Consider the following 21,964-nt stretch of genomic DNA (forward strand, 5'->3'; position numbering starts at 1 on the left):
AAAGTAGAAAAAGAAAAATTACAGTACTGCCAAGAACAGGTACTTTATATTGGCCAACTCATATCACAACATGGAAGAAACATCGCACCACAGAGGGCACAGGCCATTTCGAAAACACCCCTACCACAAACGGTAAGGGAACTACAACAGTTCTTGGGATTATGCAACTATTGCAGAGCATGGGTATTTGACTACAGCTCATACATAGGGCCTCTGCTTGAGGGACTAAAAGAAGCTAACAGAGGGGGGAATAAGCTGGGGTGGACAATGGAAATGAGAGAAGCTTTTGATGAACTAAAAGACGCTATATCAACTGCCCCAGTACTAGCCTCCCCAAACTATGACCGCCAATTCTTTATATTTTCACATTGCGACTCAGCCGTAATGAAAGCAGTACTTGCCCAAAAAACAAGCATGGGTTACAAGCCAGTAGCATTCTACAGCGGCCATCTAGACCCTGTCATGTTAGGACATTTCCCTTGCGAACAAGGCCTCGCCGCAGCTGCCTTCGCGGTGGTAAGGCATCAGCAATAACTATGGGGTGCCCAACCACTTTGTTTGTGGAACATGCACTATTTTCAATACTAAACAAACCCAAATCTACGTTAACAACGCAAAGGGCGTCAGGCTATGAGATCATTTTGTCCAGACCGGAATTATCAATAGTTAGATGCAACACGGTTAACCCTGCAAGGTTTATAGCAGAAGAAATTGAGGAGGGGGACTATGTACACGATTGCACACAGACAACCGAAATGTACTCATGTACCAGGAAAGTTGAAGAAAACGCACTAGAGGGGGGTGAGCTGTTGTTTATTGATGGGTCGTCAACAATTGACCAATCTGACGGGATTCGGCGTACAGGGGCGGCTGTGGTGAAAATGACAGAAGTACCTGTGTGTGTGGCGATTAAATGTGTACAATTACCACAACATTACTCTGCTCAAGCGGCCGAATTGGTTGCACTGATTTTAGCATTGAAGGAAAGCTTTGACAAACGAGTGACCATATACTCTGACAGTGCATATGTCACATCCACTGTCCATTCAGGGTTGTCTAAATGGAGAAGAAGAGGTTTCAGGAGAGCTGATGGCACTCCAGTGCAACATGCTCTCTTGCTGGCTGAATTAATAGAAGTAATAAATGATCCCCAAGAATTAGCATTGGTCAAATGTACAGCACATACATATGGAGACGACCATGTCTCCAAAGGTAATGAGGCGGCAGACGCACATGCGAAGTATGCTGCATATTTTGGTGAGGTATGGAACCCCCCAGAGTCAGAAAGAGGGAGAGGGAGGGGGATAGCTAGAGAGATGTTAATAAAAGAAGGGTATACCCACCTCCCAGCCACCCAGATAATGGAATTACAAGCAGCAGCACCAATGGCAGAAAAAGAGATATGGGTAAAAAGAGGATGTACAATGTCACCAACTGACGCCCTATGGCGCCAGGATAACAGTGGAAAGATGGTAATGCCACTAGGCCTATTAAATACCGCCCTGAGCCAATTACACCATCCAGCTCACACTGGCAAGGAAGTAATTGCAGCACGTATTAGGGAAGACTGGTTCTGCCCGGAGTTAAACTCCCATGTGACAAACTTCATCAGTAATTGTCTCACATGCCAACAGTTCACGGCCGGTCACACTTTGAAGGTGATAAAAGGTACTATACCCCGGCCAGAAGGACCCTTCCTACATATACAAATTGACTATGTTGATATGATCAACGTATGTCAAGGAAACAGGTATATGATTGTAGTAGTATGCCCATTCTCCAGGTGGATTGAAGCAGGACCATGCTCACACCCAGATGCATTCAGAGCAGCCAAATTTTTGGTGAGGGAAGTTTTCCCCAGATGGGGAGTGTGCGAAGTGCTGCGGTCAGATAACGGCCCGCATTTCGCTAACGAAATGTTCCAGCACATCACATCCCTATTGAACATTAAGCATAAATTTGCATGTGCATACCATCCACAGGCCAACGGTGTATGTGAACGCCTGAATGGCCTATTAAAGGAGGCAATTGCAAAAATACAACAAACCACAAAGAAGAGTTGGCTATATTGCCTTCCACTAGCCCTATTTGAGTTGAGGAACAGGCCAGGCTCCGACCACCACCTCACTCCACACGAGGTGGTAACTGGACGCCAAATGCGCCTTCCCCTGACACCAACATCAAGAGCATTTATTGACCACGAGAGCACTGCAGCTGTTTTTGGTGATGAAATGTACAAATATGTGTCTTCTTTGATTACTAGCGTTGTGTTTATATCTCAACAGCTCGAGCGCACACGGGGCGGGTCTAAGAGCGACCAACAAGGAGAAGAGGATGCACCGTGCAAAATAGCTAAAGGTGACCACGTGTTACTATGCAACTTTAAAAGACAGTGGAACCATCCGCGATTTACTGGCCCCCACCTGGTAGAGGAAATATCAACAAGAGCAGTAAAGCTACAGGACAAACGCGCTTGGAACCATCTACACGACGTAAAGATCTGCAAACTCCAGACCCGCCCCAGCGCCACCGACAGAGCCGTTGGAAGAACAACAGCATCTGCCACAGATGAAGTGACTTTTGATAGAACTAGCGACCCTCACCACCCCCCTGATTCCCCCGTGACAATTAATAACATTGAGAAAAACAATACCCACACACCCCACCCCATGGCCACACGATCAAAGAGTAAAACAAACCCCGCCAGTTGAACCCTGAGCACCCTGCCTGTATTATGCCCAACTAATGAACTCTTCAAAGACATGTAAACACGTGATTGCTCTCCTTTTTCTTTTTTTTCGCACATGCAGGTATCGCGTATTATTGTATTGTCAAGAATAATAAGCCATTAACAAGAGCTCACTGCCCAGGTGTAAATGCTACCCTCAGACTACAACTACCCTGAAGAATTATCACATCAATTTGTCTATCATATTAAAAGGCCAAAGTATTTAAAAAGAAGGAAGGTACGTGTGTACTACACGGCATTCATTTTGGCCATTGAACAATCAATGCCCCACCTCCATCCTTACTTGCCTGTCCTAAAAAATAGATCGCTTAGAGTGGCGTGGGAACAGCTCTTCGCCTGGGCATTGAACGACTATTTGATAGGGAGGGCTTGAAAGAAAGAACTAACACCAATAACCAGCATATTGAGAATTTTCAGGCGGGCAACTTTAACTTCGCAAGAATAAGCTGCCGGACTGCAGCAAGGTAAGAATAACATGCCGGTGAAATTAGCATTTGTAATAAAAATGTTACCGATATTGGTAATCACCGGCTTCGTGGCTGCCTCTGTATGGCAGTATAGCTGCGCTTCAAATATTATTGCTGTACCCAAACCTAATACACCCCCACCCCCAGCTGCAACAGGTGTTACGTCAGGTGGTGCTATACAAATTAGAGGGAAAGAAGGTAGAGTTAAACGCAGCACATACTCAGATCAAAAGGGTATTGATAGTTACATAGAAAATTCAGCACACGTCTCAAACAACATGTGGTATCAACACATGACTAAAATAGGGAAACAGACAACGGAAGACAGCTGCTACGTGTGCTCATTGATCCCATACTCCATGAGTGCTGCCCGGACATTTTTTGCCACAGAAATTGATGAAAAGACGGCCCAATGTATAATATACTTAGCACTGTTCCAAACAAAAGGAAGGTTCCAAGGAACAACAGTACAACTGGTGTGGAAAACACGAGATACATACCCTTACGAAAACAACTTCCTCAAGACATATTTGAGCTACCACAAGGGCAGTTTATCTAATGAAGCGTTCAGATATATAACCAGCGGCCCTGAAAAAGGAGACACAAAGAAAGTAACACAGCAATACCTACCATGTGATTGGTATGCCACCGAAGTACCTGGTAAAAAAGGGTGTTGGGAAAGGCCACTAATAACAATAACAGGAAAATTGTACCTGGGCGACAAATGGGACATAGGTGTGGTCGGCAGCAATATGATAACAAGAGAAGATAAGAAGAGCATTGCTGAACACAACCAAAGATGTTGGATCCCTTGGGTCAAGTATGTACCAATGCTAACATGGTTGGAGGAAGATGAAGACCCTATAACAATATTGCCACTTACCGCTCCCAATATATGTTACATGCACAAAGGAGAAGTGGACGTGGGATTAAACACCAATTGTGCAAGTGTGACGGAGTTACCTGAGGGGGGAGCAGGAACAGCAGTAATAATGGACCATTACTGGGCCTGTGGAGAGAAGGCATACCACACCCTGCCTCCTATGTGGAATGGCGTATGCTCAATGGTACACGTCAACGTACCATCTCTAGTGGTGCCAAAACAACATGTAAATATGGCAAACTTTCCCAAAATGAATGAAGGAAACAAGAGGAAAAAAAGATCATCACCCACTGAAACGGACTCAGACAATAAAAACAACAGTAACAACACTGTCATGAACAGCAACGACACTGTCGTGAGCAGGAAAAAGAGACAAGGAGAACCCCTGACGGGGAATTATCTATGGGGACGATCAGAAACTGCACTATCCTCAATACCTCCAGAACACAGACTATTCAGCAGAGCAGCAATGTTCTTCTCCTCGATAATACATCCGGGTGTTCAGGCATACGCAAACGCCAAATGGCTCCAGATAACAAGGTGGGAACTAATGATGACAATTAACTCTACAGTAAATGGATTCAACGCAATAAAAGAAGAATTACGAGCAGTAAGAATGGTAGCACTACAGAATAGATATGTACTAGACCTCCTCACGGCCATGGAAGGAGGAGTTTGCGCAAAGATAGGACAATCATGCTGCACATTCATTCCTGCTAACGACGCTGACAATGGCACACTGGCTGAAGCAGTGTCACAACTGGCCCAGATGCATTCCAAGATGATGGACGAAAATAAAGGTGTTGAGAAGGATGGAAGTTGGTTTTCAATATTATGGTCATGGATGCCATCCTGGCTATCAGATGGACTAAAGATCATAGTTGGGTGCATTGTCTTAGCTGGAGCTGCATTGATCTTAACAAAATTTTGGAAAGCCCGAAAGGCACGGACCACTGACGGAATGATAGAAATGGGCGGTATGCACCCCTTAATGCCAGCAGATGACGGTCCTCACACAAGCATAATAATACAGGAAAGAGAGAAGCTGCGCAACCAGATCATTACTAACCATCTAGATCCACCGTCCGTGAAGGTCGAAAATCCAAGAAATCCAAGGAGCTACGTAGGGAAGTGGGTATACTGCGCCCCTGGAGGAGCTTGCCTATACATGTATTGGTCATTTGAAGACCATGTAAACCACTATGGACATCTGGGAGGAATTACGAAAATATGGAGAGTGAGAGGTGATAACGAAAATGATAAGTTTGTGGTCGACAAATCGACCAGAGGGGGGACTGAAGTGGGAGAATGGAGAAAACGGCTCCCAGCATTCTTGTCCCACCCTTGGCCTAAAGGATCGCGGCCCAGACACCCACCAAGAGAGGAGTTCGCCCACATCCCAGCTGATCAAGTGCCTTGGTACAGGAACATACGAATGTGCCCACCCGCATGCCCACCAGCATGCCATACCCCTGCCGGTGCCTGCGGCTCGGAAGAGCTCGACTGAATCATCAAGCACTTTGCTGACCCATCGTTAGAGATGCCATGACGACCCAGTCAGCAGACAGAATGCCCGCGTAACATATACACTGGACATTCCCACACCCATTTGCACGAAGAACATATTCAGTGCTATGACGTAGGTGACAGACACACCCACAGACGCGCATCTTTATTATTTTTCACTTAGGCTCCTTAAAATGCAGAAACGCAAGATGCACAACGAACTAATAAAAGCTTGCTTACGCTTTTCCAAAACCTATATGCAACTGCAGAAGAACCCAATGAAGACACAACAACATGGACGAAGCAATACGGCACCATAACTTAAAGCACCTATGTACCAAACGGTCCCACCTATACACTAGGCCCAAGTAGGCCTCAAGCAAGAGTTTCCATGAACATTGCAACGAGCAAAAGTAAAGTCGCTGATCCCGCAGAATGAGCCCAGCTAAAGCAGACAATCAAGGACACGATGTTGCTAAAACTGACATACCACAAGTCAACATCACGGTCGCCTCCCAAATTAAGTAAAGCGCACAGTGGAAAATACAATATTAATTGTGCAGAATTATGTCTCAAACACGGTCCCACCCCACGTGACCAAGCCGAACCTGACAGAGTGCCAGGTCCGGGAGGCAAGAGAGGTGCCTGGGTACCATGCTTCAAAGGCCAGGCAGATACAGGCGAGCGTCTCAAAGAACATCTGCAACAGTGGGAGTAACCGGCCTCCCGGCATATGAATAGGTCTTACGTTGTCTGCGCATACCACTAGTGAAACAATGTTGCAAATGGCAGATGCACCGCGAGCTGGGAACAGCGATGGTCCCACACTGGGGAGCTCGTGCGTGGACCAATTAGAACATGGGGCTCCTATCACTGACGCCACTAGCACTGACCAATCCTCAGGGGCTTCCATGTAACAATTTTCATGTATCAAATTGAAGGGACAACCCATGTACACCACCTGACTAACCCTCATCCAGTAGTGGAGCTCTCTATACGTGTGCTATACTAACCCTACCACTCGAGGAGCCAATCCAGAGTGGCGATAGGTTTTTAGTTAACTTTCCCAGGTGACGCAAGTAGCGCGTCACACTAAGGTAAAAAGGGCCTGCGAGCCCACGGTGAGTGTGTGTGTCAGGACGGATGCGTACGTTCCTCGACCCATCCCTGCCGTTTGTTCAATAAACAGCAGAACCACCTTGCTTCTTGTGTGTGCCTCGTACTCAATTTTGGAATACACGGGAGGAGTTGGGGCCTCCCTGCCCGGAGGTCTGCGGACGGCTCTGCCGGCCCCGGCAGAATTTCCCCCCGACAGCACCCTCCACCAGGCCCCCACCCATGTCTCCCACCACCCCCACCCCCCAGCAGTGCAGGGGCACCCTCCACCAGGCCCCCACCCATGTCTCCCACCCACCCCCCACCCCCCAGCAGTACAGGGGCACCCTCCACCAGGCCCCCACCCATGTCTCCCACCACCCCCACCCCCCAGCCACCAGGGGCAGCCTCCACCAGGCCCCCACCCATGTCTCCCACCACCCCCACCCCCCAGCAGTGCAGGGGCACCCTCCACCAGGCCCCCACCCATGTCTCCCACCACCCCCACCCCCCAGCAGTGCAGGGGCAGCCTCCACCAGGCCCCCACCCATGTCTCCCACCACCCCCACCCCCCAGCATCCAGGGGCAGCCTCCACCAGGCCCCCACCCATGTCTCCCACCACCCCTACCCCCCAGCCACCAGGGGCACCCTCCACCAGGCCCCCACCAACCTGGATGACTCCGTGCCATCTTCCCCCGTTGGGCCCTGTGGGGTCCCAGCTGCCCCTTCTGCTGCCGAGGAGTCCAACTCCGACCTCCGCCTCTTGGACCTCCCCTCGGCAGCTGCGGCCTGGGACGTGGCACCAGACTCCTCACTCCCCGACGAGATCACAACCTGGGAGGGGATCCGGGCCTTGCGTCTCCGGCTGGTGGTGCGACCCCTGCCGCTGTGCTCCACAGCACCTTCTCCGCCCTCTTCATCAGTTTACGCTGCAGACAGGGAGAAAGAAAACACAGGCATCAGGGCACTGTAAAATGGACTCATACACACATGACAGTTATACATGAGTGGCATTGGTAAACCTCACACATGGCATCACAATCCCCAACACACATGTCATTTCAACTTGCACACATGAGCCATACCACAGCCATAATGCAACAGCCAGCACCATCCATTCACATACAACAGCATGAGCAGCCAAAGGTCATCCACACATCACATGCAACATAGGGAGTACACTACACATGCACACACAACACCAAACCTGCATGCATGTGTACACCTCCGCCAACTGTCGCAGTGTCTCGATCGACATCCATGTCACAACTGACAATCATTCCTCCACATCCAGTGCCATGCAAGCCCACACACACAAGCACCATTCATGTGTCACACATGAGACCCCTCGCATGTGTCACCCTCACAGCCCTGTACACCCCCCCTACTTGGCCACATAAAAATACATGTTCAACCTGCACACTCCTGGCACACCACCACACGCACAGCTTACAATCAGTATGCATGTACACTTACCGCTCGACTCCAGACGGGTCTGCTTCTCAAGGACCTGGATGTGGAGCGCTGGGGATATGCGTTCCATGACCCTCATCTGATCTTCCGACAAGTGGCCCCAGCGCCCCTTAGCATCCGCTGCCATCATGAGGCGCCGGGCCTTGTTGAGGGTCCTGGACCTGAAGTCCTCCCAGTGCTTCCTGACACGTTCGTAGTCGCGGACTGCCACCTCCTCCGCGTTGATGGCAGTCACGATGTCCATCCAGATCCGGGTTCGTCCTTCCTTGTCGGCGCGCAACCTTCCGAAGAGGGCATCATACTGGCCCAGGACATGCTCCACCAGGACACCAACTTCCCTGGCACTGAAGCTGGTGCCCCTCTGCCTCCTTGGCCGGGGGTTGCCACTGGTGCCAGATGTTGTAGTGCCCGACATGGCAACCCCAGAGGCAGGGGTGGGTGGGCAACTGGGTCCTGGGGCTGGGCTGTGGGGCGATGGAAAGGCAGTCGGGAGTCTTTGGTTCCAGCAGGGGTGGTCACAGCAACAGCACCCCTGGCTGATGTGCAGGCAGCAAATGGCAGGGCACGTAGGCAGCAGGCAGTCAGGCAGCAGCAGATGGCAGGTGGGAGCGTGCTCAGGGCTCTGGGGGGCAGTAATTTGGCCTTCTGGGCAGGAGCGTGGTCTTCTGTGTGTGAACGCGTGGCCAGCTTGATACGGAGTGATTTGGCACGTGAAAATCCAACACGTCTGCGTGTAAATCGAGGAAAGGCCCTTAGCGCGTAAACGCGTCACCTTCGTATGCGCGTCTATGAAGTCACGTGCACGTTGAATTGGGCACACGTAGGAAAATGTTGCGTGTGAAAAAAATGAAAGACACGTCCGAGTGTCAAAGCGTGTAATTGGTGGGAATGGGCCTAGAGCGTACACGCGGCAGTGACAAAGTGTGTAATTGGTGAAAATGGACCTACACGCAGAAGTCACAAAGCGTGTAATTGGTGAAAATGGACCTACACGCAGAAGTGACAAAGCGTGTAATTGGTGAAAATGGACCTACACGCAGAAGTGACAAAGCGTGTAATTGGTGGGAATGGGCCTAGAGCGTACACGCGGCAGTGACAAAGCGTGTAATTGGTGAAAATGGACCTACACGCAGAAGTGACAAAGCGTGTAATTGGTGTAAATGGACCTACACGCAGAAGTGACAAAGCGTGTAATTGGTGAAAATGGACCTACACGCAGAAGTGACAAAGCGTGTAATTGGTGGGAATGGGCCTAGCACGTACACGCCGCGTAAGTGACGCTGTACGTGTGGGCCTGCATATAAGGTACGTGTTGAACACCATTTCCATGTACGTGCTTTTCGTGGAGAGCAAGTGGGTGAATTCTGTACTTCTTGTCGTTTCACACGCGATTTACTTCACGGCGTTTCAAGTTCGTACTCCCTGTTACCTCTGACAGCTTTTTCTCTTGTTTCTCTTGTACTGGTTTACCTGGGCCTGTTCCCTCAAACAGTGTTCCCTTCTACTGTTGTCCTGTCTCCTCAGACAGCGTACATATCTTCTTTTGGCGGGGGTGTTGCCAACCAAACGCGCTCATTTTTCACGCTCTTTTACCTGGCAGACGGTTAGTCACGCATGTATCTAACATCTGTGCTTGCCCCGTGTGTAGCCTACCCCTTCAGAGGTCATTCTAGGCTGCGTGTGACACGCATACATTCATTCTTGTGTTACTGGGTGCCACAGCGTAGTGCAGCTTTTTCTTTCTGCACACGTGGTCTAGGAGGGGTTGCGTGCACGTCATCTCCCTTTTTTGGGCCTCCTGTGCGTTGCGTGACCCGTCATCTTTCCCCAGGGGTTACATTCAGCCTTGCTAGAGCACTAGGGTACAATTACCATCTGGTACCCAAACCCAATTGCCCAGGACAATAGTCTACAGCCACTCCCATACGCACATTAATATCAGTGCCATGGCTGGGAGGCGAGGATTCCGTAAGGGTGGCAAAGGTGGAAGAGCCACAAGTGGTGGCCGTGGTGGATCCGGTAGGGGACGTGGTCGTAACTTGCAGGGTGAGCCTGTCCCCCATTGTGTGGAGGACCAGTCAAGGGCACCCATAATCCCCCCCCCCACACCCCCTTCCGTTGAGGCTGATGTGGCTGACACCATCCATGCTCAGCCCTTGTTGGTCCAGCCCATTGTGGCACCAGACCTGGCTGACTCCATGGCTGACTTCCAAGTCAGCAGGGCTACGACACGTGCGCTGGTGCACGTTGATGTCATCATGCCACGTGGATCTGGGGCAACAAGGTCATCTGCTGCCCCAAGTAGGCAGGGCGGAGAGGGGCAGGGGCAGCTGCGGCCCCATCCACCCCAGCTCTCACACAACAAGCCAGGACAGTGTCCGTCCTAGTCCATCCTGCTGACATTCCCCCTGACACCATTACACTTGAGCCAATGCCTGCACCAACTCCCATGCTGAGTGTGCAATCCCACACTCCTGATACAGAGCCCACCAGGGCTCCTGCCCCTAGTGTCCAGAGTGGCGCAGGACACTCAGGATCACCACCACCTTCCAAGCGGAAGAGGAAGAGTGCTCGTCCGGCACAGGCTGATGCCCCAGACATGGCTACACAGTCCGGCCCGTCGAGGAAGCCCAGCTTCACGGATGACGAACTGAATGCACTTGTCGAGTATGTGTCCGGACATGATAATGAGATGGTCATTGTTGCAGGATCCAAGACCACACCTGCACAACGCCAGGCACACTGGCAGACCGTTGCGGACATCGTAAGTGCCCTTGGAATCGTGAGGCGCACAGCCAATGATTGCTATAAGCGCTGGAATGACCTAAAGCGCAGGGCAAAGAATAAGCTGGCCTCAAGTCATGCCGCAACTCTAGTGACTGGAGGTGGGTCTCCAGTAGTAGACATGGAACTCACTCCACATGAGTCAGTCGCTGGGACCTACGTCACGGAGGAACAGATCCAAGGCGTGGGAGATCTGCCTGATTACGAGGTATTGTCGGTGAGTGCACATGCATGTGTGTGTCATCCATGTGCATGGTGTGTGTGTGAGGGCTTCTGTTTGTGTGCCAGGTGAGAGTGTGTGCGCCTGAGTCGTATGGGTCAGCCATGTGCTTCATGCAATACATCCTGCACAGCTGCATTTGGCCATTGCAGTATCCCTTCTGCCAACAGTAGACATCTAGCCCAACAGCACGCCAGTTGCCCTTGAAGTGTCACCTTGCCACAACATTGTTGCTTATTTTTCTCTGTTCATTCAGGCAGATTGTTTGCATTCCACCACTTTTACTAGGCATTTCTCAGTCCTCTAGTCACATGTCTGGCATGGCTATGGTAAAGTGGAGTGACTTTGTTACCTGGATATCATTTGTTCACACATGTCCCTGTGCAATTGGACCATTTTGGACTGGCAGCTCCAGGTGAAAAATCAGACCTGTTTGAATTAGAAAAGCTATTACATGCGGGAACTGGACTGAATGAATAAGTGCTGCCCTCCTCTCCATCTTGCCTCAATAGCAATGGTAAATGCCATCTGTGTGATGGCATGTGTGTTTCACCTGGCAATCACAGGCCAATGTGTGATGCCACTGCCAGGCAGAATGCAGAAAATGTGTTGATCTTCCATCTTTGTGTCATCAGTGTGTGCCATTTGCCTGCCCTTCATACGCAGTGAGGGTGCATGCATGGGAGGGTTTTAGTCATGTGGGACATGTGTCAATCAAGTACTGGTTCTCTTGCTTCTCAGCCCTCATTGTGTGCCATGGTGCTAATGCCTGTTTCCATTTCTTTGTTTTTATGTCTTTGCAGGGGAAGACGCACCTGATACTGCTGGGGTTTTGGAGATGGAGCAGAGCCAGGAGGGGTCCGAGGGCCGACCAACCACCAGTGAGGGACGTGGTGTGCTGGTGGGTGAGAACCCACAAGTGCTGCAGGTCGTGCTCTCAAGGGGTGTCTCTGGCTGCACCTCCCCCGAGCTGTACTCAGCTGTTGATTCGGATGATGAGACCTACGTGCCGTCGCAGGTGAGTGTTCCAGGGAGGGATTCTGTTCTGTCCCACCCACCTGCACCAGGGTCAGAACCCTCAATGGGGATGTCAGTGTTGGCAGCTACGCCTTTGGTGGTTACGGATGCAGGGTTACACTCCGCGACATCTGATCCTGTTCCTGGGCCAGCAGATCAGAGGGGGAATGCAGTCCTGCAGCCTCAGGCAGTGCCGGCACAGCAAGGCGCAGTCCGCCTTGCCCCAGAGAGGTGTGGTGCCCGCCGACGTGGTGGCCATACGCCACCTGGCAATACCGCATGGGAGCAATCCATTTACGGTATGGCTACCCAACAGGCAGCATCATCCGAGATGATGGCTCAGGCCATGGATAGGGTGGCCACTTCCATTGTCCCCCCTGAAAGGCTGATGGAGCACTAGAGCAGTCAACCGACTCCATCTGCCAGTCACACAGGGAGGACATGTTGGCATCCAACAGGGACAGGCGGGCGGCACTGGCGACTCTGCAGGAGGCCATCTCCATAGAGTCCCAGGGCCACAGGGAAGCCCTGAGGAAGGAGCTCCATCACCTCAGGATGACTCTTGTTGAGCTTGAGGCTTCAACACACCAAAGGACAGAACAGCAGCTGGAGCGTCTCACCCGTACGCTCTCAGCTGAGATGCAGGCAACGAGGGCTTAGGTCCGGGCATCCCGTGAGTTGTTGCATGGGGACCTCCGCACACTCATCCTCCAGAACGAGACCTACCACACCCGCATGCTTGCAGCCATGGAGGAACAGAGTAGGGCCTTGTGTGGGCTGCCTCCCATAGTGCAACCACCTCCGGATGCAGCTGCACAGGGGGATAATAGCGACAGCAGTGATACTCCCACAATAGGGTAGCCGTGTGGGCCATGAGCCCATGGAGGTGTTTTTTTTTTCCCAGGATCCACACAGGTGGGTTTTGGTGTGCACCCTGTCCTCGGACCTCCTGGGTGGCCTCCCCAACCCCCCCGGGCCCATCAATGGGCATTTTTTTTTTTTTTTTATTTTTATTTTTTTTTTCATTTTATTTTTTCCCAATTTTTTTGGGACAATTTGTTGGCTTCCGTGGTTCCTGTGGGCATACGCTGCATTGTGGCTGGGCACATGCAGGCTTGTCATGTATTTGGTTCAGATGCCTGGGTTTGAGTCACACACATCCCTCCTGCTTCCCGTTTCCATGGGCTTGCAAAGGGTGTGCCCAAGTGACATTGACGTACATGGTGACATTGGACTCCCACTACATGTGTGGGTAGTCTAGTCAATACTGTGTATACATTCCTAGTGCATATTGCTGTTGTGTTGTACACTGCATGTTGCATTGATGTGTAACTCATCATCTGTGTCTGCCTCCCAATTTGCAGGTCCCTTCCTCATGTCTACACAAGGCCCTCTAGTTTGGAGATGGGGTCCATGTTGGCAGCAGTGCACCTACCACTCTACATGGCGCCAACACTGTACAGTTGGAAGTGGTGGGAGTGCAGGCATTTCCAGGTGGCGAGACTACTGATTAATTACATTAGTGAAGTCATGTTAATGGTAGTACCTGCTCAAGTTTGTTGTTGGTCCTGCATTACTGTGAGCATTTCAGGTGTAGCAAGTTTCAATTGGGGACACTGTACATTGTGACACTTGTCATGTTGTGATGTTGTGGGGATTACTTTGTTTACCTGCACATAGCATGACATGGCACGGTGTGTTGTGTGGCGGTGCTGGGGATGGGTTGGGTGACATGGCACTGTCCTCTTGTTGCATTTAGCAAGTGGGTATTCATTTTAGCTGCTTGAATGTGTTTTTCACAAAACTGCATTGGTGGTGTATGTGTGGGTAGGGATGCACACATTGTAACACTTCCAGGTGAACAATCTCAGGCTGATATGCTTTTCACTGTTGATTCTCCAGACATTCCGGATCAGTGTCAGGTTGAGTCATCATTGATTGTCAGATGGAATGTGCCAGGCCAGTGTACACTCCACAGGGGTGTGATTACTATGTGAAGTAATTAGCCACTAGCTGTGTACGGGCTGCCTCCGCCTGTGCCCTTTCCCCTCCCATGCGCAGCGGCTGTGCATGTGGTTGGGGATGTGGGGCCACCACCATGTCCACGGCCATGCCCCGGCGTGTTGCAACGTTGTGCAGGACACATGCTGCCACTATGATCCTGCAAACTACTGGTGGAGCGTATAACAGCTGCCCGCCATAACGGTCAAGGGAGTGAAAGCGTGACTTTAGCACTCCGAATGTGCGCTCCACTATGCCCAGTGTTGTAATGTGGGCTGTGTTATATCTTACCTCGGGTGGCGTGGTGGGGTTCCGAATTGGCATCATCATGTGGGGGCTGAGAGGGTAGGCACTGTCCCCTGTGGAGGTGGTGATTGGTATCATTGGTGGGGTTGTGACCTTGCTCAGTATCCAACATGCATGCATGGGCAGTGGCATTCATACTCACCAAGCAGCCATGTATCGCCATGCTGCCCAGCTTCTAGGTCCCGGCTTAGGGTGGACATTCTGTAAATGAAGCTGTCGTGGGTGGACCCGGGATAGTTGGCATATACTGAGGTGATGATTCCCTTGGCATTACATACTACTTGCACGTTGATGGAATGCCAGTGCTTGCGGTTCCTATAGATGTGCTCAGATGCCCTGGTGGGACGTAGAGCCACATGGGTGCAGTCGATGGCACCTAGCACTTTGGGGAATCGTGCCACACCGTTAAAATCCAGGGCGGCAGCATGCCTTTCTGCAGGTGTTCTGGGCAGGTATATGTGCCTGCGGACTGATGGGCGTGCAGTGATGATGTTCAAGACCTGGTGTAGGCACCGTGACTGGTTGGCCTGTGACACCCCACCCACTATGGCACTTGTCCGCTGAAATGATCCAGTGGCTAAGAAGTGCAGTACATTGAGGACCTTCTCCAGGGGGCTGAGTGCTTGGGAGCACAGGGTGGGTGATGTGAGGTCATCCTCCCACTCACTCACCAGGTCCAGTATTATGTGTGGTGGAAACCTGTACCTCCCATACACCTGGTCATCAGGCATCCCGAAAAGGCTGGTTCTGGGTGTGAATATTCTGGCCCTGACTATCCTCCTCCTCCTCCTTTGGTAGCCCACGGCCACTGCTGCTAGGAACGGTATGTTCATCCTGGCGTCTGAGCTTGTTATTTTGTAAGTGCGCAAATGTATGCGTTGCGCGTGTTGTAGGCGAGCGTGTGACCCACGCACCCCTGAAATCCAGTTCCCAGTCCAATAGCATGTGGAAATTCCCACGCACCACGGGATACAGGTGCGCTGACGTACTTGCGCGTGTAAGTGCCCGCGCACCCCTGAAATACACGTACATAGGCCAATCACGTGTAAGCGCACTTTTGGCCAATTACACGCGATGACACTCTGACGTGCAGTATTTCCACGTGTGCTCCGTCATCACGTGCTGTGTGGGAAACACCCGTGCGGGTCACGTCACAGACGCGCTTACGCGCTGAGGGCCTTTGGTCCAATAGAATCGCGTATGCGTGCTGACGCGCTTACGCGCTAAGGGCCTTTCCTCGAATTTCACGCTGACGTGCAGGATTTTCACGTGCCAAATCACTCCGTATCAAGCTGGCCACGCGAAAACACACGGAAGACCACGCTCCTGCCCAGAAGGCCGAGTTACTGCCCCCCAGTGCCCCGAGCAGCCTCCCACGTGCCATCTGCTGCTGCCTGCCTGCCTGCCTGCTGCCACCGTGCCCTGCCATTTGGTGCCTGCACATCAGCCATCTGCAGGGGTCCAGTTGCTGTGTCCACCCCTGCTGGTACTGAAGACTCCCGACTGGGATTCCATCGCTCCACAGCCCAGCCCCAGGACCCAGTTGCCCACCCACACCTGCCTCTGGGGTTGCCATGTCGGGCACTTCCACATCTGGCACCAGTGACAACCCCAGGCCAGAGGGGCAGAGGGGCACCAGCTTCACTGCCACCGAAGTTGGTGTCCTGGTGGAGCATGTCCTGGGGCAGTATGATGCCCTCTTTGGATCGTCCCGCGCCAGCAAGGAAGGACGGGAGAGGATCTGGGCCGACTGTGTGGTTGCCATCAACGCGGAGGGGGTGGCAACCCGCGACGTCCAGAAGATCAAGAAGCGCTGGGAGGACTTGAGGTCCAGGACCCTTGTGAAGGCCCGGCTCCTCGTGGAGGGGGGCCGGGGCCGCATGAGTTCCATCCAGATGAGGGTCCTGGAACGCGTACGCCCAGCGCTCCACGCCCAGATCCTTGAGAGGGAGACCCGTCTGGAGTTGAGCGGTAAGTGTCCAAGCATTACTGTGTGAGACAGGGCATGTTGCGGTGTGCTGGTTCTATGATACTTGCCTGTATGTGTGACATAGGCCATGTATGCATGTATGTGTGCAGGGACATCATGGTAATGCATGTGCGACCAGTGATGTGTGAACCACATGGTTGTTGCATGTGTTTAAATGCCACATGGGGAGCCCTATGCAGATTTTAAACATGAGAGCATGCCAGTCTCTGTTCCTGGACATGGGTGGGGGTGAGGGATGGGTGCTGATGCCAGGTACATATAAAGTAGCCATGTCTGTGTGCCTGACCTGCGTGTCTGTGACTTGTGCATGCCATGGATGCATGACACATGTGTGTGACAATGCACAGATTCAGTGAAGCAGCCTAATTACCCTTGTATCCGCTGTGTTTGGGGTGTATGGGGCCAGATGGATGTGACTGAGGTGAAGTGTGTGCATGTGATAGGCATGACCCATGATGCATGTGAGTTACATATCATTGTATGTTTCAAGAGTCCATTGGACATGCATGGAAATGTCCATGGCATGCACCATGCCTGTTCCTGTGTGTGTTTTGCCTGGACTGACCCATGTGTTGTGGAGGGACATGATGGAAGTGTACTTTGACAGTGGTACTCATCTGCTATTGCTTCCTGTCTAGGGGACCATTGTACAGTACCCTGATGCTTGTGTTCTTTGTCTACCTCTATGCAGCGGCTAGTGAAGAAGAGGGCGGAGACGGCGCTGTGGAGCAAGGCGGCGGGGATGCCCCCACGGCTGCAGCGGAAGGGGTGGGTGAGCCCCCACAGGGGCCTGCTACGGTGGGAGACGGTGAGGAGCCATCCAGGTTGGTAGTTTCCACAGAGGAGAAGGAGGCCGCCACTGGGGCACACATGGGGCCTGGTGGGGGCATCCCTGCTGGTGCAAGTGGTGCAGTCCAGGGCCAGGGGCAGGAGGCAGCACAGGTCACCGTGGAGGGGCCTGTGCATGTCGCTGTCCCTGACCCTGTGAGTGCACCACCATGCACCAGCAGGGATGCCCCGTCCCAGGCCCGTCCGCAGGTAGAGGGGATGTCCATGTCACCTGACTCCCCTCCACCTGCGGACGAGGGGACCCCTGGCCGTGCGGAGAAGGTCCTGATTGGGGTTGCGATGCGCACGGCTGTGATTCGTGATGCCGTGCGTGCTTCCCGGGAGGAGCACGCACATCATCACGTAGAGCACCGTGCCGACGTGGCCCAATTGGGATCGGCCATGTTCGGGGGTTTCCTGCATGTGTCGCCAATCTGGCGGCCCTCTCCTCCTCTGTGGAGGCTATACGCCGGTCGTTCTCCTTGCCGTCTTCCGGCCCAGATGCCACCAGGGCCCCCTGTGGACCTGCCCTGACCAATGCAGCCAGCTCGGTGGGGATCCCATCCCTGCCACAGTCGGGAGTCGGAGGTCCAGCAGGGGTGGACAACACAGCAACTGGACCCCAGCAGATGGAGGATGGGACGGCATCATCGGGCAGGGCACGTGCACGACGGCGTCGGTGGTTTCCATCAGCCTGGATGCCGTCGTGCTGCCAGAGGCAGTGGCGTCGGAGGCAGCAGCAGGCTCGACGTGGGAGGCATCATGGCTCGGGGCCATCAAGATCAGAGGGGCAGGCATCGGCCGGAGGGCAGGGGAACCCTGGGATGGTAGTGTCTTCCGTGTGGGAGCAGTTGGTCCAGCGGATAGGTGCGGAGTGGCAGCGGGCGGAAGAGGAGCGGCTCACCATGGTCAGGGCGGAGTTCTCCATGCGTCGGGCGTTGAGGCGGGCTGAGTGCCTCGAGGAAGCTCGCAGGGAGTTTGAGGTGAACATGGGGTTATCCCTGCGAGACCTCGGGGCCAGGACAGAGTCCCGCCTCCAGGACATCGACATGGAGTTCGATGATGCCCTGGCCGGCAACATCACAGAGTGAGCCGCAGGACTTGCCCGCTGCCATTGTATATAGTTCTTTAGTTAGTTAGTGTTAGGTTTCCTTTATTTATTGAGATTTTTTTGGACCGCTCGGACAATGGCCACTTTTCTGTATATAGTTTTTTCATTAGGTAGTAGTAGGTTTAATTTATAGTGTTGGGCTCATGGACCCTGGCATATTCTTGTGTATAGTTGGCTTTTTGAAGAAACATTTTTTTGATTAATATTTGTGTTCACCATGAGGCAATGGTTTTTCCTTATTTTTCTTCCCCATGATTTTGCTTTGGACAACATTGGTTTTTGGATTCCTTTGTTTTTTTGATTTTTACATTTGTTCTCGGACATGGACCATTTATTTTTTTATCCCCATTGTTGTATGTTTGATTTGTTTACATTTACTATGTGGGTGGATGCAATCCTTGGCTGGGTGTTTGTGCTGGGTATGCTGCCCATTACTGCCATGATTTTGTATCGTCAGGACCTGGGGGCAGGGGGACATGTGTGGGGGCCTGGTGGAGGCTGCCCCTGGTGGCTGGGGGGTGGGGGTGGTGGGAGACATGGGTGGAGGCCTGGTGGAGGGTGCCCCTGCACTGCTGGTGGGTGGGGGTGGTGGGAGACATGGGTGGGGGCCTGGTGGAGGGTGCCCCTGCACTGCTGGTGGGTGGGGGTGGTGGTAGACATGAGTGGGGGCCTGGTGGAGGCTGCCCCTGCACTGCTGGGGGGTGGGGGTGGTGGGAGACATGGGTGGGGGCCTGGTGGAGGGTGCCCCTGATGGCTGGGGGGTGGGGGTGGTGGGAGACATGGGTGAGGGCCTGCTGGCAGGTGCCCCACAGTGCTGGGGGGTGGGGGTGGTGGTAGACATGAGTGGGGGCCTGGTGGAGGCTGCCCCTGCACTGCTGGGGCGTGGGGGTGGTGGGAGACATGGGTGGGGGCCTGGTGGAGGGTCCCCCTGGTGGCTGGGGGGTGGGGGTGGTGGGAGACATGGGTGGGGGCCTGGTGGAGGGTGCCCCTGGTGGCTGGGGGGTGGGGGTGGTGGGAGACATGGGTGGGGGCCTGGTGGAGGGTGCCCCTGCACTGCTGGTGGGTGGGGGTGGTGGTAGACATGAGTGGGGGCCTGGTGGAGGCTGCCCCTGCACTGCTGGGGGGTGGGGGTGGTGGGAGACATGGATGGGGGCCTGGTGGAGGGTGCCCCTGGTGGCTGGGGGGTGGGGGTGGTGGGAGACATGGGTGGGGGCCTGGTCGAGGGTGCCCCTGGTGGCTGGGGGGTGGGGGTGGTGGTAGACATGGGTGGGGGCCTGGTGGAGGGTGCCCCTGGTGGCTGGGGGGTGGGGGTGGTGGGAGACATGAGTGGGGGCCTGGTGGAGGCTGCCCCTGGTGGCTGGGGGGTGGGGGTGGTGGGAGACATGGGTGGGGGCTTGGTGGAGGGTGCCCCTGCACTGCTGGTGGGTGGGGGTGGTGGTAGACATGAGTGGGGGCCTGGTGGAGGCTGCCCCTGCACTGCTGGGGGGTGGGGGTGGTGGGAGACATGGGTGGGGGCCTGGTGGAGGGTGCCCCTGCACTGCTGGGGGGTGGGGGTGGTGGTAGACATGAGTGGGGGCCTGTTGGAGGCTGCCCCTGGTGGCTGGGGGGTGGGGGTGTTGGTAGACATGAGTGGGGGCCTGGTGGAGGGTGCCCCTGCACTGCTGGGGGGTGGGGGTGGTGGTAGACATGAGTGGGGGCCTGTTGGAGGCTGCCCCACAGTGCTGGGGGGTGGGGGTGGTGGTAGACATGAGTGGGGGCCTGGTGGAGGGTGCCCCTGCACTGCTGGGGGGTGGGGGTGGTGGGAGACATGGGTGGGGGCCTGCTGGCAGGTGCCCCACAGTGCTGGGGGGTGGGGGTGCTGGGAGACATGGGTTGGACATGGCTGGGGGCCTGCTGGCAGGTGCCCCACAGTGCTGGTGGGTGGGGGTGGTGGGAGACATGGGTGGGGGCCTGGTGGAGGCTGCCCCTGGTGGCTGGGGGGTGGGGGTGTTGGGGGACATGAGTTGGGCATGAGTGTGGGCCTGTTGGAGGCTGCCCCTGGTGGCTGGGGGGTGGGGGTGCTGGGTGACATGAGCAGGTGTGCAGGGTAGTCCCCTGTGGTGTGTACTGCCTGCAGGGGCCGTGGAGGGTGTACAGGTAATACCTGGGAGCACACAGCCAAATCGCATGTAGAATTTGCCGCGTACCCCTGTCATACACGTGCCCAGCCAAATCGCGTGTGGAACTTCCCGCGCACCCCTGAAATCCACGTACCCTGACAAATCGCGTGTGGTACTTCCCGCGCACCCCTGAAATCCACGTACCCGGCCAAATCGCGTGTAGCAATTCCCGTGCACCCCTGTAATCCACGTACACGGCCAAATCGCGTGTGGAACTTCCCGCGCACCCCTGCAATCCACGTACCCTGACAAATCGCGTGTGGAACTTCCCGCGCACCCCTGAAATACACGTACCCTGACTAATCGCGTGTGGAACTTCCCGCGCACCCCTGAAATCCACGTACCCCGCCAAATCGCGTGTGGAACTTCCTGCGCACCCCTGAAATCCACGTACCCTGACTAATCGCGTGTGGAACTTCCCGCGCACCCCTGAAATCCACGTACCCTGACTAATCGCGTGTGGAACTTCCCGCGCACCTCTGAAATCCACGTACCCTGACAAATCACGTGTGGTACTTCCCGCGCACCCCTGAAATCCACGTACCCTGACTAATCGCGTGTGGAACTTCCCGCGCACCCCTGAAATCCACGTACCCGGCCAAATCGCGTGTGGAACTTCCCGCGCACCCCTGAAATCCACGTACCCTGACTAATCACGTGTGGAACTTCCCGCGCACCCCTGAAATCCACGTACCCTGACTAATCGCATGTGGAACTTCCCGCGCACCCCTGAAATCCACGTACCCTGACAAATCGCGTGTGGTACTTCCTGCGCACCCCTGAAATCCACGTACCTGCCCAAAATCGCGTGTAGCAATTTCCGCGCACCCCTGTAATCCACGTACACGGCCAAATCGCGTGTGGAACTTCCCGCGCACCCCTGCAATCCACGTACCCTGACAAATCGCGTGTGGTACTTCCCGCGCACCCCTGAAATCCACGTACCCGGCCAAATCGCGTGTGGAACTTCCCACGCACCCCTGAAATCCACGTACCTGGCCAAATCGCGTGTGGAACTTCCCGCGCACCCCTGCAATCCACGTACCCTGACTAATCGCGTGTGGAACTTCCCGCGCACCCCTAAAATCCACGTACCCTGACTAATCGCGTGTGGAACTTTCCGCGCACCCCTGACATCCACGTACCCAGCCAAATCGCGTGTGGAACTTCCCGCGCACCCCTGCAATCCACGTACCCTGACAAATCGCGTGTGGTACTTCCCGCGCACCGCTGAAATCCACGTACCCGACCAAATCGCGTGTGGAACTTCCCGCGCACCCCTGAAATCCACGTACCTGGCCAAATCGCGTGTGGAACTTCCCGCGCACCCCTGCAATCCACGTACCCTGACTAATCGCGTGTGGAACTTCCCGC

Source organism: Ambystoma mexicanum, chromosome 11 (assembly GCF_040938575.1).
Source record: "Ambystoma mexicanum isolate Mex_15411 chromosome 11, UKY_AmexF1_1, whole genome shotgun sequence".
Taxonomy (NCBI): domain Eukaryota; kingdom Metazoa; phylum Chordata; class Amphibia; order Caudata; family Ambystomatidae; genus Ambystoma; species Ambystoma mexicanum.